Raw genomic sequence first — 15,327 nt, forward strand, 5'->3', positions numbered from 1 at the left:
TATATTATTAAATATATATATTTAAATATTAAATATATTAAATATATATCAGTTTCTTAGAAAGTGACATACCTGTAATATTGCGAAGTTATAAAATTTGTCTCTAATACTTAAATGCTTGCCTATGGTTTAGTACCCTAGAGTTGCAACCCTCTAGAAAATATTTATCCAAAAGCTGGCTACCATAGTTGATAATATATTTTAAAGAATACATTTGAGGAAAATCAATGCATGATAATACCAACTTAACATCTCCAAGATTAGTGCAGTATGTAAAAGAGGGGTGTGTGTGTGTGTGTGTGTGTTTGTGTGTGTGTGCTGGTCTCTCTGAGCTGAAAATATAGTACTTGCTTGTTTAACTTCTGTTTCCAATACAAGAGTTGAATACAGTAAATTAGAGGGGAGGGGTGGTTAATCCATTTCACTGTCAGTATGCTTGTCAGTGGTATTTTCCGCAAATCTTTGCCATAATTTCTTAGTTAGTTATTAATAAATTTCAGGTAACCTTTAGGTAAGTCTCTTAGCCTATTTCTTTCTCCCTTTTCCTCTATGAAAAGAAAAAACAGATATTTAGTTTGATGTGCCTAACATTGTTGATAAAGCCATGGTGAGAATGCTGAAGAGACTGGATAAATATAAGAGGAATTCTGAACTCTGTGAAGAAAACATGAATACCAAAGAAAACCAGGCCATCTGTTTCATATTAACATAAAATTCCATATAGAGTAAGAACTGAAAAACTGAGGGTAGGATTCAGAATTTAACAAGACCATGTTATTTTTTAAAATGCTAACACTACATAAATATAGTGTATGTATTAAATTGTACTAATTTGAGCATTCTTGTGAATTTCTATTTTGTTATATTTCCTGGTCTTTAAAAGAAAATAGAATTCTTTGAAATTCAAATATCAATTTGTCATAGCTTTTTATTCACATTTCCTCAGATGTTTTAGACGGATGTCTGGAATTCCTCCTACATGATGCCCCATGAATTTCGATTTGGTCCCCTGAATCCCCGATATAGTTGTAAAAGAGAGATACTGTCACTGCTTAGAGTCCCCTGGATCATTGTCACATCAGATTCTGAAGCACACATATTCAAATATATCTTAAATACCTAATTGTGGTCAAGTTCTTGGCAACAAGAAATCTTCTATATTTATTTTATAGTATGTCTTCTCTTATTTCATTAAAATTTATAATTTCTCAATGATTATATTTCATAATTAAATAAAGATGCTTTCCACATCCCACCCTACGGAGAATGTACTATTGTGCCAGTAAAATGATGACTCTGATGGCTAGAGTTCATGTGTTTGAGAGTTTTAAGAATCTCTTAGAATATCCTGGTGCAGTCACCTTTTACCACCACCAAATGGTTTCTTCTCGTTTTGTTATATGTGGCAAATTTCATATGAGGCTTTTGGTGGCTGTTCTGTGGCTTCTTCATCTGGGGCTAAAATGTTTGTTGCCTTTGCAATTTGCACTGATTGCTTAAGAAAAGAATGGTTTGTTTTGCAAGGGCTGCTTTTAGTTTAGTGGGTTCTGTGCATAGTTAGCTACAATGTTTTTATTCTGTGGTGATGGTCCAGATTGTGTTTTTTGGAGGTATTTATTGCTTTCATACAAATTGCACATATTGTGAAAGAGTTGTTTTTATCCATATATGGAGAAAAGATAAATATAGTCATTGATCAAATGAAAAAACCCAATGAAATAAAGTTATATCACACTGTCAAAGAAAATAATGGAGTCAAGAAGGAAAAAAGAAATACTTTCTAGAATACTTGTTCCAAATATTAGAATATTTCCATATTTTAAATTAGTTTTATTTTACTTAATGTTATTTGATATTCCTAACACCTTCAGGAGGAAAATCAACTTGTGTGATCTGTTCTGTGATGAACAAGACTAATGCTAACATCATATCACTGTGTGTTACATAGTATATGATGTATAGTGTATGCCAGGTGGTATTTATAAACATAGTATCATTTAGATCTTAATACAGCTTGTTGAAAAATTATTTTCTTCTCTTTTACTAAACAGGAAACTGAGCCTCTAGAAGTTAAGTAATTTGGCAAAGTTCACATGACTAGTAGCCGGCCAGAATTTAAACAGCTCTGATTGATTCTAAATCATCTGCTTACTTTGCTGTGCTCCCATGATCTTCCTAAGAGCAATTACTCTAATATATTTATGTTGCCAATTGAGGAACCTCTTGTTAGTGATTATTTTTACAAGTAGCTTTATGATTTTTAACTTATTCCAAAAATGAAATATTAAACCTAAACCACAAAATAATGTGAAATTAGTTATTTCATCACCATCCAAAATGTCAAATGTAAACACAGCATTGATCAGATTGATGTCTGATGAGCTGTATGATTGCTTTTTTCGGACACAAAAATAAAAAATAAAGAGTGAATTTCAAAAACTAGCACCTCAACATTTGTACACCAAGTGCTTATTAAATATATCAGCTGTGGCATCTTCTCTCTGGTGAAAGAAGACATTATTCCACAGATAAATATGGGTAGGGATGAATAACCCAGAATAATATTAGTTTGTCTTCAATGGCAGAGTAATGACCATGAATCTCTATGCTTTCCTGGTAACTTTTTATATTTTTATATGCTTTCCCATTTGATTTCCAATTATTTTGTCTACCTATTTCCCAACTACACCATGAGTATCTTGAGAGCAAAGACTGGTTTTGGCAGATTCTTATTCCTTTTCTCGCTGTTAGGCGCATGGTAGTATTCTTAGCACACAGAAATTGTAACACTTAGAATTTGTACAAAAACTGCTGCTTGAATGAATGTCTTTAAATTCAACAATGTAATGATAAGATCTGAAGCTGCATTAGTTCTTCATTGTCTACCAGCATTTAGTATTTCTATCTGTTATTGATAATATCAATGACTATTTTAAGAGTTATTGATAGAACCTCAAAATTTCTGGTTATATAAAATAGGCTTGTTTTGATGTCATAATGATGACTGTGATTATTGTTGACATTTTTGAGATTATCAACAATGTCATCATCATCACCACTACCTTCACAGATTCAAACTGAGGATAAAAACACAACATGAATCAGAGTGGGTCATAATAACTGTAACAAACACAAGAGAATCATATATTTATTGTGAAAGAATATGAAATTTACCTTCTGAAGATCAGTATGCCTGCTTCCGCCACATAATTGCTGAATGATCTTGGCTCTGTCCACTTAACCTATTTAGGTTTCATTGTCTTTAAAACGGGAAAAATTATGATTCCCAAATACATCTGTTCTAGGGATCAAATAGGACTTTCTTTTTAAAAGACCTTTGTAAACCATAAATATTAAAGATATCCATGCTAGCTAATATTATTCCTGTAATTTCTGCTCCAAAGGTGTGAGTAAATATAATTTAATTGCTGGTTTTCTGGAAGACTGTATATTCTCTGTTTGTCTGAGCTTAATTAATTTTAAATCTTATTAAATAGATTGATATTTTATTCCTAGTATGATGAGGACTGCTTAGCATCCCAGATTTTCCAAGAGGTTATATTTATTCGTGCATTTCTTACTCTGATTTCCCGTCTCTGATAAATTCATTATATCGGATATTCTCTTGCTTCCTGTATCTCTATGGATCTTTGTAAACATCTTTACCCCATGATACCCCCTCAACATTGACTCATCTCATAAGACAAGAGTAGTGCAAAAATCATTTGCAAAACAGACTTAGAATGATGATTTCAAGTAGAATTTTAGAATGCATGCTAGGTAGAAACTCAAAAGTTGAATATCAATCATTAGTATAAAAATAAAAACAGTCAGTGAACTTTCTGCACCCGGTAGATTATTTTTTTCTTAGCTATTCCTGTTTTCTTTAGATGCTAACTGTTGTTTTCCCATCTCTCTCTCCTTAGCAATGCTTGTCTTCCATCCCTCCACTCCTCTGCCAGTCCTGTTTTGGCCTTCTTGGAGAAGTACTATACTTGTTAAACTGCGCTGAAAACCAAACTAACAAAACCGTATAGGCTGTATTGAATATTTTCACTTTTTTTTTTTTTTGCTTAAAAGGTACAACAGTTCTATCCCCAAATGAAATGTGGCTTTTTAAAACAGTGAACTCATATAAGCTGAAGACAGCTTTTAAATGAATATTTCTTTGTCTTCTGAAGTTTATGTCAAATATTTGGGAAAAAAATGTACAAATGACTCTTACTTTTCCTATTCCATACAGGCTAATTTTGCCTTACTTTTGAAAAATATAACATGAGTCAAAATTTGTAAGAACTTCTTAAAATTTATATACTATTTATTAAGCACTTACTGTGTTCTATACTGGCACTGTACAATGGAGCTATAATGAGAAATCACTATGTAATTTAAAAAATTTTTAGTATAGTATCCATGTTATAAAAAGGAAAAACAGGTAAAATTATTTTAATAATATATTTGAATTCAATATATATATAATGTAACCATTCCAACATGCAATCACTATAAAATATTAATGAGATATTTTGTATCCTCCTTTTGTATTACATCTTTGAAATCTGTTGTGNCAGCTTTTAAATGAATATTTCTTTGTCTTCTGAAGTTTATGTCAAATATTTGGGAAAAAAATGTACAAATGACTCTTACTTTTCCTATTCCATACAGGCTAATTTTGCCTTACTTTTGAAAAATATAACATGAGTCAAAATTTGTAAGAACTTCTTAAAATTTATATACTATTTATTAAGCACTTACTGTGTTCTATACTGGCACTGTACAATGGAGCTATAATGAGAAATCACTATGTAATTTAAAAAATTTTAGTATAGTATCCATGTTATAAAAGGAAAACAGGTAAAATTATTTTAATAATATATTTGAATTCAATATATATATAATGTAACCATTCCAACATGCAATCACTATAAAATATTAATGAGATATTTTGTATCCTCCTTTTGTATTACATCTTTGAAATCTGTTGTGTTTTTAACACTGCATGTCTCAGTTCACATGAGCTACATTTGGAGTGATCAATAACAACATGTGGCTAGTGTCTAATCCACAGCCCAGCACAGTTCTAAGCACATAGGAGTGTTGCATGTCTCTATAAACCTAACAATGGTCTGATTATTAATTCCATGTGACAGATGAGGAAAGGGAAACACAGGGAAGCTAATTAAGTTGTTTAAATTCACACATTCATATTAAAGCCAGATATTGAATTTAGCCTGTTGTGACTGCAGAGTTTTCAATCTCAACATTATGTTCCTACTTCTTTCCTTCACTATTATTAATATTTGGCCAAGTCTTTGATAAAACTGAGTTAGGTCTTCTTCTTTCTCTTTTTACTGCTTGTATGAATTTGGTAAAGAATGCTGAATTGACATATCTCTGGACTAAAATATTTTTGTGGTCAGAATGTTATTATAAGAATAGATTTAGGTTGCATAAGCACATGATGTTCTTTTGAAATGATGTACCTTAACACTGCCCCAAAGGGATTTTATCTATGCTATTCTTGGCCCTTCTACTGAATCAATCAGAAAGGGAATTGATTTGTGGGTGGGAAGTGGGGTGGGTTGAGTTCAGGGGAGAGCCTACCACATTTTAGTAATTACTGGTTTCATGTTAATTTAAGAAATCAAAGTTGTATCTGGTATCATTATTCCTTCCAACATACTTATGTTTCCTTCTTTAAAAAGGAAAAAACAAAGTTATGTTTGTAAGGTAGTTCACTCAGCTGGCAACAGTACTCTTTTAAAAATTTATCTTAATTTGTTCCTAGTGGATAATTTATTTTTTCAGGAATATTTGTTTATGATTTTGCCAATAATTATAGAGAATTATTTAACCAGATCATCTAGCTTTACAAACACTAATACACTTACTCTTTATCCATAAGGTGCCAAAAATATTTCAAATAAAAACCTAAAATATCTTACTGGCATTCTCGTGAAGTGACTATAATGGGAAACATTCTCCCCAGGCTACAAGTGAAAAGTGGAAGTTGAGTGACGTTCCCAGCCTCAGAAGCTCGTGGTGATGGAACGGCTGGAGGGCTTCAAGTGGGTTCAATCAGCAGTCATTGCAGATGCAGTCCTTTTCTAGTAAACTGCTCCTTCTAGATTTCCTGGAGCTCTCCTGGTTGCATCATGCCCACTGACATGTTAGTGGTCTTTGACAGTTTTTTGTGTATAACTAGGAGGTATGCTGAAAGGGAGGGTGACATCCACACATCTCTTTTGCTGAGTGTCTGCATGAAAGAGATGTGGCAGACAGAAAGTCCTGTGTACTTTACCGAAGAAAGAATGAGTTCCATCTGCTCACTATGCAGGCTGTCCTTGGGTACACAGTAAGGGCTTTCTCAGTGCCTATATTTAATTTCCACACAAAATACAGGCTTTTCTAAAACCCTTACCGCATTTTACTCTGTGTCTGCGTAATTCAGAATGTTTCCCTTTGTGAATCACACATTGAGACAGATAATGCTCCACCCACATAAACTACTAATTTATTTACACGAGACTAAGGATAATATACGTATGTAAATACACACACACACACACATACACACACATAAATGTATGTATTTTAACAAATTCATGTTCAAAATTTGATTTTGCCACTGCCTTCCCTTTGCCACTAGACTCTGGGTTTTAGCATTCTTCTTTTGCCTGAAACTGCTATTCAAATAGCTGTGCAGATCTTTTGTTGTCTACATTTAACAAATAACCTCTCATTACTCAGAGGCCCGATTCCAAAGTACATTTATCAGATAGTCTCTCAGTGTTCAGAGGCCCAATTCCAAAGTCCCAACAAAGTAAAATTACCCAAAATCATCTCCTTTGGCTAGGCTTATCAGTCTGAAAATTGGCCGTATATGAATTGACTGCCCAGTACACACCCCATTCCAGTGAACCCTGGATAAAGGACAGCTTTGTGCAAGAAAAGGGATAAACATATCAACAATTACTTCAGACAGTGACAGGAGGGGGGCAGAAATAGTTCCTGCCTCTCTCTTTTAAAAACTTGTAACTTGATTTTCTTCTCTCATTCTCTCTCTTCATCCCCCTCTTCCTCTCTCTTTCCCTCTCCCTATCACACCCAGTTATCATAACTGTTTGTTAAACTTGTAACGGGTTGGCCCATAGCAGTGGTTTAGCCCATTCTAACTATTTGTTTTGCTATCCCTCTAAATCCCTGTGTTAGATTTAAGTAATAATAACGAACAAAAAAGTCTGATCAAACCCAGCCAATATTTTGTTACTCTCCTGGTGGACTTTGTATCCTAAGACGTGCAGGTTAGATAAGATAATTAAGTAATAATGAATTAATTTCTTTATAGAGAAAGGAACTGTATTTATTGAGAATATAATATATTTCAAGTATTTGCATGTAATCTTGAACTGAAGCCACCAAGGAGGACATTATCGATCTCCATTTTGCATTTGCTTCAACAGACTAAAAAATAGCAAATTCCCTTGTGTAAGTTCAAGCAGATAGTCATGGGCAGTGATGTAATTTGAGTTCAGGTTCCTCTGATACTGCATCACTTACCTTTTCTGTTACATTCTTTCATTCTGTAAACAGAAAATCAATCTACTTGAGAAAGCAGTTTTTCAAATTTCACTCAATTTACATTTTTTTTTTTGGCAAACATTATTCATAACCAGAGAGTTACTGCAGAGGATATGAGAACATTGACTTATCCTTCCACACCAATTCACTGAAGAGAAAAACTGTTGGATTAAAAGGGGAACATTGTTTAACAAAATCATTGCAAAATATTTGTCTATATAATGCATACAAATATAACATTATTAACATTAATATCATTTTTAATAAAACTCAGATTATTAAAATAGATATATCAAATGGTTCATTTGTTTCCCAATGTGAATTGTCTTTTTATTTTGTTATCACTATTAAAAAAGAAGAAAAGTGTCATCAAGATCTACTTAAACAAGTTTCATTAGTAATGCTGTTTATCATAATCCTATGATTTAAAGTTATAAAAACATTTTGCCAATTATTACATTTTGCATTTGATATTATATTATTCTATGCTTCATCTGTTTTTACTCTGCATATCTGCCCCCACAAACATCTCTCCCATTTCTGTAACAGCCTTAAGGGAATTCTGGCAAGAACCAGTCAAGAAAGAATAAGCGATATATGAGTCACTTCCGACCCTACAATTAACACATGAGGAGAGAACTTAGGGAAAACAACAATTCCTCAGGCATATGTGGCTTTTGTTTTTAATCCAACATACTTTCCATCTGAGTTCTTTAGCTGCCATTTTGTAAATGAACCTTTTGTTTGCAAGCATCAGCTTTAAGTGTTTTAGTAAATTGGAATTCACACTGCTCTTATTTAATTTAAGGGAATGCTCTGCACTGGATCTAAAGGATTTTTAAAGAACTACTCTCATTGGCAAAGCCCCAGAAAATCACTAAGAAACTATTTCTTTGGGAAGTGCAACCTGATAGTATTTGGCCTATGCACAAAATATTTATTTATTTTATTTATTTGTTACCAACATTTTATGGCCATGCTCAGAATAAGTTCTAAATTCTATGATGCCAGTGATTTTAGAATTACAGGTAGATCACTATTTAGTGCATTATGGTATCAATTTGGATGGTAGGGATGGGCAATGAGAAGACAAGACCAGAGTGCATTGCACACAGGGAAGATGATCTTTGTATGTTGGTAGCAGTGAGCATCGAATGGAAAAGTGGCGTGCATTGCTGTAAGTAAAAATAAGCCACCTACTGTGAAATAGTTTTTCAATTACATCTACATATTTCTATCTATAAATGGATGTGTGTATGTATGTCTGCTCTAAGTCACTATGTAAAATATATTTCCCTGTAGATCACTATATAAATGTTTGAAAATCTAGAATAAATCAATAAGCATTTTAAATATAAGTAGTTTTTTTTCTCTATTGCTTCAAAGACTGGAGTACTAAGTGAATAATCTACTTTCTATATGTCCAAATTTAATCAGTAAGTTAGAGATTGGCAATTTTAGATTTCTGATACTTGCTGAGGTCTACAGCAACTTTTAGAAAACCTTTAGTGAAAAAGGATTCCTAATTAATCTCTTGTTGCTGAAAAGTTCCTCTGCAACATTTTTAATACTCTCTAGGAAAAAATGAGTGCAACAATTATAGGAAACTGAAAGATGCAAATAAAATTAGGTAATAGTGGCCCTTGTATGTGTGTAAGTATGTATGCATGTGGGGGGGTATGTGTGTTTATGTATGTATGTGCATATGTGGGATTATGTGTGTTTATGTATGCATGTGCATGTGTGTGTGTAAAAAAAACATATATATATATATATATATGCTTTGAAGAAAAATTACAGTGGAGTTAAACAAGTGAAAACGACTATATTCTGGACACTGCAATAAGGAAGAGAGCTTTAACTCAACTTCCCTAAAACTAAAGGCAGAAAAGATTTTAAGGGCTGAGGTGAGCTAGTGGGAAAGTGCCAGAGTATGTGATAGGGAAGTTTGGTCATATGATTTGGCATCTGTGTTTGCTAATCGTTTTTCATAGAAGTTAGGTTCCTATCTACCTATAGAGTTTGGAAGACAGTGGCTTTATTTTTCTTGATAATAACCTGACTTCCAGGTTTTTGAGAAAGATATTCCTGAGTTGTAAAACTGGCGAGAGGCTTGCAGGAGAGTTACATTAAAATGGCCACAGAAGGAATTTACAATTGCAAGCTTTCAAAAGTTAATGCTCTAAGAAAAGGGAGGTCAGGGTTCTATAGCCAGGAAAGGACTTGTCTAAATGTTAAGCTTAGTCGATCTAAGGGAAATGTTAAAACCATCTAGATAGATAGATAGATAGATAGATAGATAGATAGATAGATAGATAGATAGATAGATAATGTTAAACCCATCTTGATTTAGATAGAAAATTTATATATATATGTGTGTATGTGTGTGTGCTTATATATATATATACAGAGACAGACAGACAGAGAGAGAGAGAGGCTGAATCTTTCAACAGGCGAGGAAGAAGTATTTTTTCTAAAATATTTTGGAGATTATTTTTAAATGAAGGCATTTCTTAGAGTACCTTGAGTAAACTTCCAAAACACGTATTTCAAAACCCTAATGTGTTTAACATCTGGTTTATACAATCCAGGAAATCCTCAAAAATGTGAATATTATAGATCATTCATCATTTAAAATTGCCTGGACTTCTGCATTTTTCATATAAATACAAATAATTGACTATAAGCTATGCAAAGATATGCTTTACCTAATTTCTCTGAAATTCATGAAATGTGGCAATTGAAATTAACCAGTTTCCCCCATTACCTCTTTACTAACTGTTCATGCTTCTACTTAGGCATTGGTGGAGATAGCATATTTCAATTTAAGTTTAAAGTAAAAGGACTAAACAAGATAGTCCTATCCCTTTCTCCTTAGAGAGTTTTTCAGGTCAGGGATTTCTACCATGAAAATACTAAACCAAATTTAGTGGTAAAATGAATCACTGCTATCATTAAAGAAAGCAACCCCAGCTTCCCTGGAATATAAACTGCTTATCTGAGAAGCAGCTCAGATTTAAATCAAGTCAGAGTGGTTGCCTTTTTTAATTTTTAGTGTGGGTCTCTTACTTCAAGTTATTGTTTCTCATTCAACAACATCTCCATTTGTGTTGCAGGTTATCAAGTTCATAGAGACCTTGTTGCCTATCTGGCATTGCTCCAGGAAAAAATAAAAAGGCTCTTTGATTGTATTATTTTCCCACCCAGTCTCATCACAATGTTAAAGTCCATTACATCACAGAGCACATTTTTTTAGTCCAGACTATGTCTTCCAATTTTGGCAGACATCTACTTTTCTATTTTTGTGAAATGTATTAAGAAGCAGTATTTAATTGTGTTAATTGAGTATATAATATCAACAAAAAGCATTCCTTTTCAAAGCTTGAATCCTTAATACTTGCCGTGCCCTTTGCAGAAAATGCTCATTCCTTTACTACTTTAATCCCTTAGTCTGTCTACCTCATGTATCAGGTAAGAAAGCATTTGACCAGGGATACCTTTTCTCCTCTGACAGATGATGACAAGTCTGCCTGTCTTATGACCTCCTAGTACCCATCTATGTTTACTAGAAATTGTAATTATCTATTTATTAGACTGTAGGTGCTAGGAAAATATAGACAATGCTTGCACTCCCCAACTTTGTAGTACTAGCATGTAATACAGTACCTGGGACATAGTAGATGTTTTATAAATACCCAATGGTTAATGATAATCAAATGAATAAATGTGTCATATTCAGAGTAAGAAAGTGAGACAATGGGAACAAAGCAGGAAGGAAAATCAACATGACAGCAGACAGAAGATTTCCTTTATTCTACTATGATAAATATATTTTGGTAAGCAGTATGCATTAATGTAAATATGTTTTTATCTACAATGCAGAATCAAACATTAAATATTAAAAATATAAAAGTATATTTCCAGTTCCTTCCCAGTTCCCTTCAAGTCTGTATTTGGCATGTAACCCTGTTGAATTGCACCATTTTAAACTATTTCTTCAAATTGTTGAGGCCATATTATTATGTTGAATTTTGATCTTGACAAAGTGTTAATCAGTCTTTCCAAATAAAGAGAACTATAGATTACCAAATTCACACACTTTTCTATCATCCAAGTCATTGATGAAATGAATAAATAAATAAATTAATAAATGTGTTAGTAATAAGATAAATTGATGAATAATATTTAGAAGTTGTGATACACTTACAAAATCATAATATTCCACTCATTTCATAAACACTCACATTTATACTTATATCCCTTCTCATTATTTATCTTAGAATTACACTTAATTTTATCAGCAGGGAATAGGATATAACTTGAGTATACTGTGATAATATGTATAGAAGCATTTATAAATGGGTAAGAGCGATGCCAAGGAAAAAGAAAAAATATTAAAAGCGAGTGCTATATTCTTGACTCAAGTCATATTCAATGTTATTTATTATATCTTGTATTACATACATACACATACACAAACGTTCATACATTCTCACTAGCATGGTATCATCTACATTATTATAATTTCCATTTCCTTCCCAATTCCTTTAAAGTCTATATTTGACGTGTGATCCTATTGAATTGCATTGTTTTAAATTACTCCAATTTGTTGAGGTCATATTATGGTCATGTTGAATTTTGATCTTGACATTCAAAGTGTTAATCAGTCTTTCCAACTAAAGAGAACTGTAAATTACCAAGTTCACAGACTTTTCTATCATCCAAGTCATTGAAGAAAATAATAAATGGCCCTTGGCCCACGACTGACCTCTACATAATAAAACTTCTGTCCACCTTGGTTGACAAAGAATAATTAATGACTTTGATTGTTCTACCTATTTTGTTTCTGACAAATAGATCTATGGTGCTGATCTATTTGGATTAATTTGTGAATGAATTCAATTATTAATACTTTCATAATTTTATATTTAATGTCTGATTTCAAATTATAAATGAAAACATGTTAACATTAATGCCTACTACTTAACAAAATAGATTTATCATAGTCGAATAAAGTAAATCTCTGTTATCATGTTGATTTTCTTTCCTGCTTTGTTCCCATTATCTCACTTTCTTACTCTGAATATGACAGCTTCATGCAGTACTTCCTTTCCCAGCTGCTATTCCACAAAGAAGTCTTTGAGATTATAATAGGCTATAATCTTTGATGGAAAATAAGATAAATATGTTTGTGCATTCTTAATCACAAATCTGCCTCTTGGAGAATGAAATTATTTCACTTGTTGCTTGCTTATGGGGACTTCTTTCTCTGAATAAACAAAAATTTATTTTGTTTGTTTATGCAGTCATCTCTTTACAGTTCTTTTTTTTAAAAAAAAATTATTTTTCCATAAGTTATTGGGGTAAAGGTGGTATTTAATTACATGAGTGAGTTCTTTAGTGGAGATTTGTGAGAACCTGGAGCACCCATCATCCGAGCAGTACACACTGCACCATATTTGTTTTCTTTTATTACTTGCCCCTCTCCCACTCTTTTCTCCAAGTCCTCAAAGTCCACTGTATCATTCTTATGCCTTTATGTCCTCGCAGCTTAGCTGCCACGTATCAGTGAGAATATATGATGTTTGATTTTCCATTCCTGAGTTACTTCCCTTGGAATAATGGTCTCTAATCTCAACCAGGTCATTGCAAATGCTGTTAATTCATTTCTTTTTATGCCTGAGTAGTATTCCATTATACATATATCCAGTATTGGGATTTCTGGATCAAATGTTAATTCTACTTTTAGTTTTTTTTGTTGTTGTTGTTGTTGTTGTTTTTGAGACGGAGTCTCGCTCTGTCGCCCAGGCTGGAGTGCAGTGGCTGGATCTCAGCTCACTGCAAGCTCCGCCTCCCGGGTTTATACAGTTCTCCTGCCTCAGCCTCCCGAGTAGCTGGGACTACAGGCGCCCGCCACCTCGCCTGGCTAGTTTTTTGTATTTTCGGTAGAGACGGGGTTTCACCGTGTTAGCCAGGATGGTCTGGATCTCCTGACCTCGTGATCTGCCCGCCTCGACCTGCCAAAGTGCTGGGATTACAGGCTTGAGCCACCGCGCCCGGCCTACTTTTAGTTCTTTAAGGAATCTCCACACTGTTTTCCATCGTGGCTGTACTAGTTTACATTTCCACCAGCAGTGTAGAAGGGTTTCCCGATCGCCGCATCCACTACAGCATCTACTTTTTAAATTTTTTTTTTGATTGTGGCCATTCTTGCAGGAGTAAGGTGCTATTACATCATGATTTTCATTTGTGTTTCCCTGATCATTAGTGATGTTGAGTATTTTTCCATTCATTTGTAGGTCATTTGTATATCTTCTTTTGAGAATTGTCTATTCATGTCCTTAGCCCACTTTTTGATGGGATTGATTGCTTTTCTCCTACTGAGTTGTCTGAGTTCGTTGTAGATTCTGGATATTAGTCCTTTTTCAGATATACTGATTGTGAAGGTTTTTTCCTACTCTGTGGGTTGTCTGTGTACTCTGCTGACTGTTCCTTTTGACGTGCAAAAGCTCTTTGGTTATTTATTTTGTTTTATTGCAATTGCTTTTGGGTTTTGGTCATGAAATCTTTACCTAAGCCAATGTCTAGAAGGGTCGTTCCAATATTATCTTCCAGAATTTTTACAGTTTCAGGTCTTAGGTTTAAGTCTTTTATCCATCTTGAATTGATTTTTATATAAGGTGAGAGATGAGGATTCAGTTTCGTTCTCCTACATGTGGCTAGCCAATAATCCCAGCACCATTTGTTGAAAAGGGAGTCGTTTCCCCACTTTATGTTTTTGTTGGCTTTGTTGAAGATCAGTTGACTGTAAGTATTTGGGTTTATTTCTGGGTTCTCTGTTCTGTTCCAGTGGTCTATGTGCCTGTTTTTATACCGGTACTACACACTTTTGGTGACCATGGCCTTATAGTACAGTTTGAAATCAGGTAGTGTGATGTCTCCATATTTATTCTTTTTTCTTAGTCTTGCTTTGCCTATGCTGGCTGTTTTTTGGTTCCAAGTGAATTTTAGAATTGTTTTTTCTAACTCTGTGAAGAACGATGGTGGTATTTTGATGGGTATTGCATTGGATTTGTATCTTTACAGTTCTGCCTCTCTCGTTTGTATATTCCTTAAAGACAAATCAATATTCATTCATCTTTGATTCCTAGTGCCTAGCACACTTAGTAGCTTCTAATAAACATTTGTTTAATAAATTAAATACGATTATAAAATCAAGCAGGAAAATCTGGGAGTTCTAGATAGTCAACATAAGATAAATTAAAGGGCCCCTCTGAAGTCTAAATACGAGATATTTAGAATGGAATGGAAAATTAAGCAGGCTGACTAGTTGACAGCTAGTATCTATTCAATTTTAAAACGTTATACTATGAACATTCCTGGATGCACCTTGAAATAGATAGATCTGAAAATTTGTGCTTTGTTTTTTCTCTTTGATGCTCACTAGGTGACTGTGTAGGTTTCCATTCTCATGACCTCCATTGCTTCCTGAGAACATTTCTCTAATATCTTAATGTCATCATTTTCAGGAAGCCAAGGCATTTTAAAGGAAAATAACAGTAGATTTTTTTTTCATTTTCTAAACTACATGGCAAAATACGTGAAAATCATGCTTATTTACATTTTTCAACAGATCTAGATTTCATGGGATTTTACCTGGCTTACAGAAGAAAAAACTAATCAATATAATAAGACGCATATATGTATATAAAATTAACATTCATTTAAAATGTGAAGTTAATAAAT

The sequence above is a fragment of the Rhinopithecus bieti genome, unplaced genomic scaffold (genome assembly GCF_001698545.2).
Source record: "Rhinopithecus bieti isolate Rb0 unplaced genomic scaffold, ASM169854v2 scaffold_2735, whole genome shotgun sequence".
Classification (NCBI taxonomy): domain Eukaryota; kingdom Metazoa; phylum Chordata; class Mammalia; order Primates; family Cercopithecidae; genus Rhinopithecus; species Rhinopithecus bieti.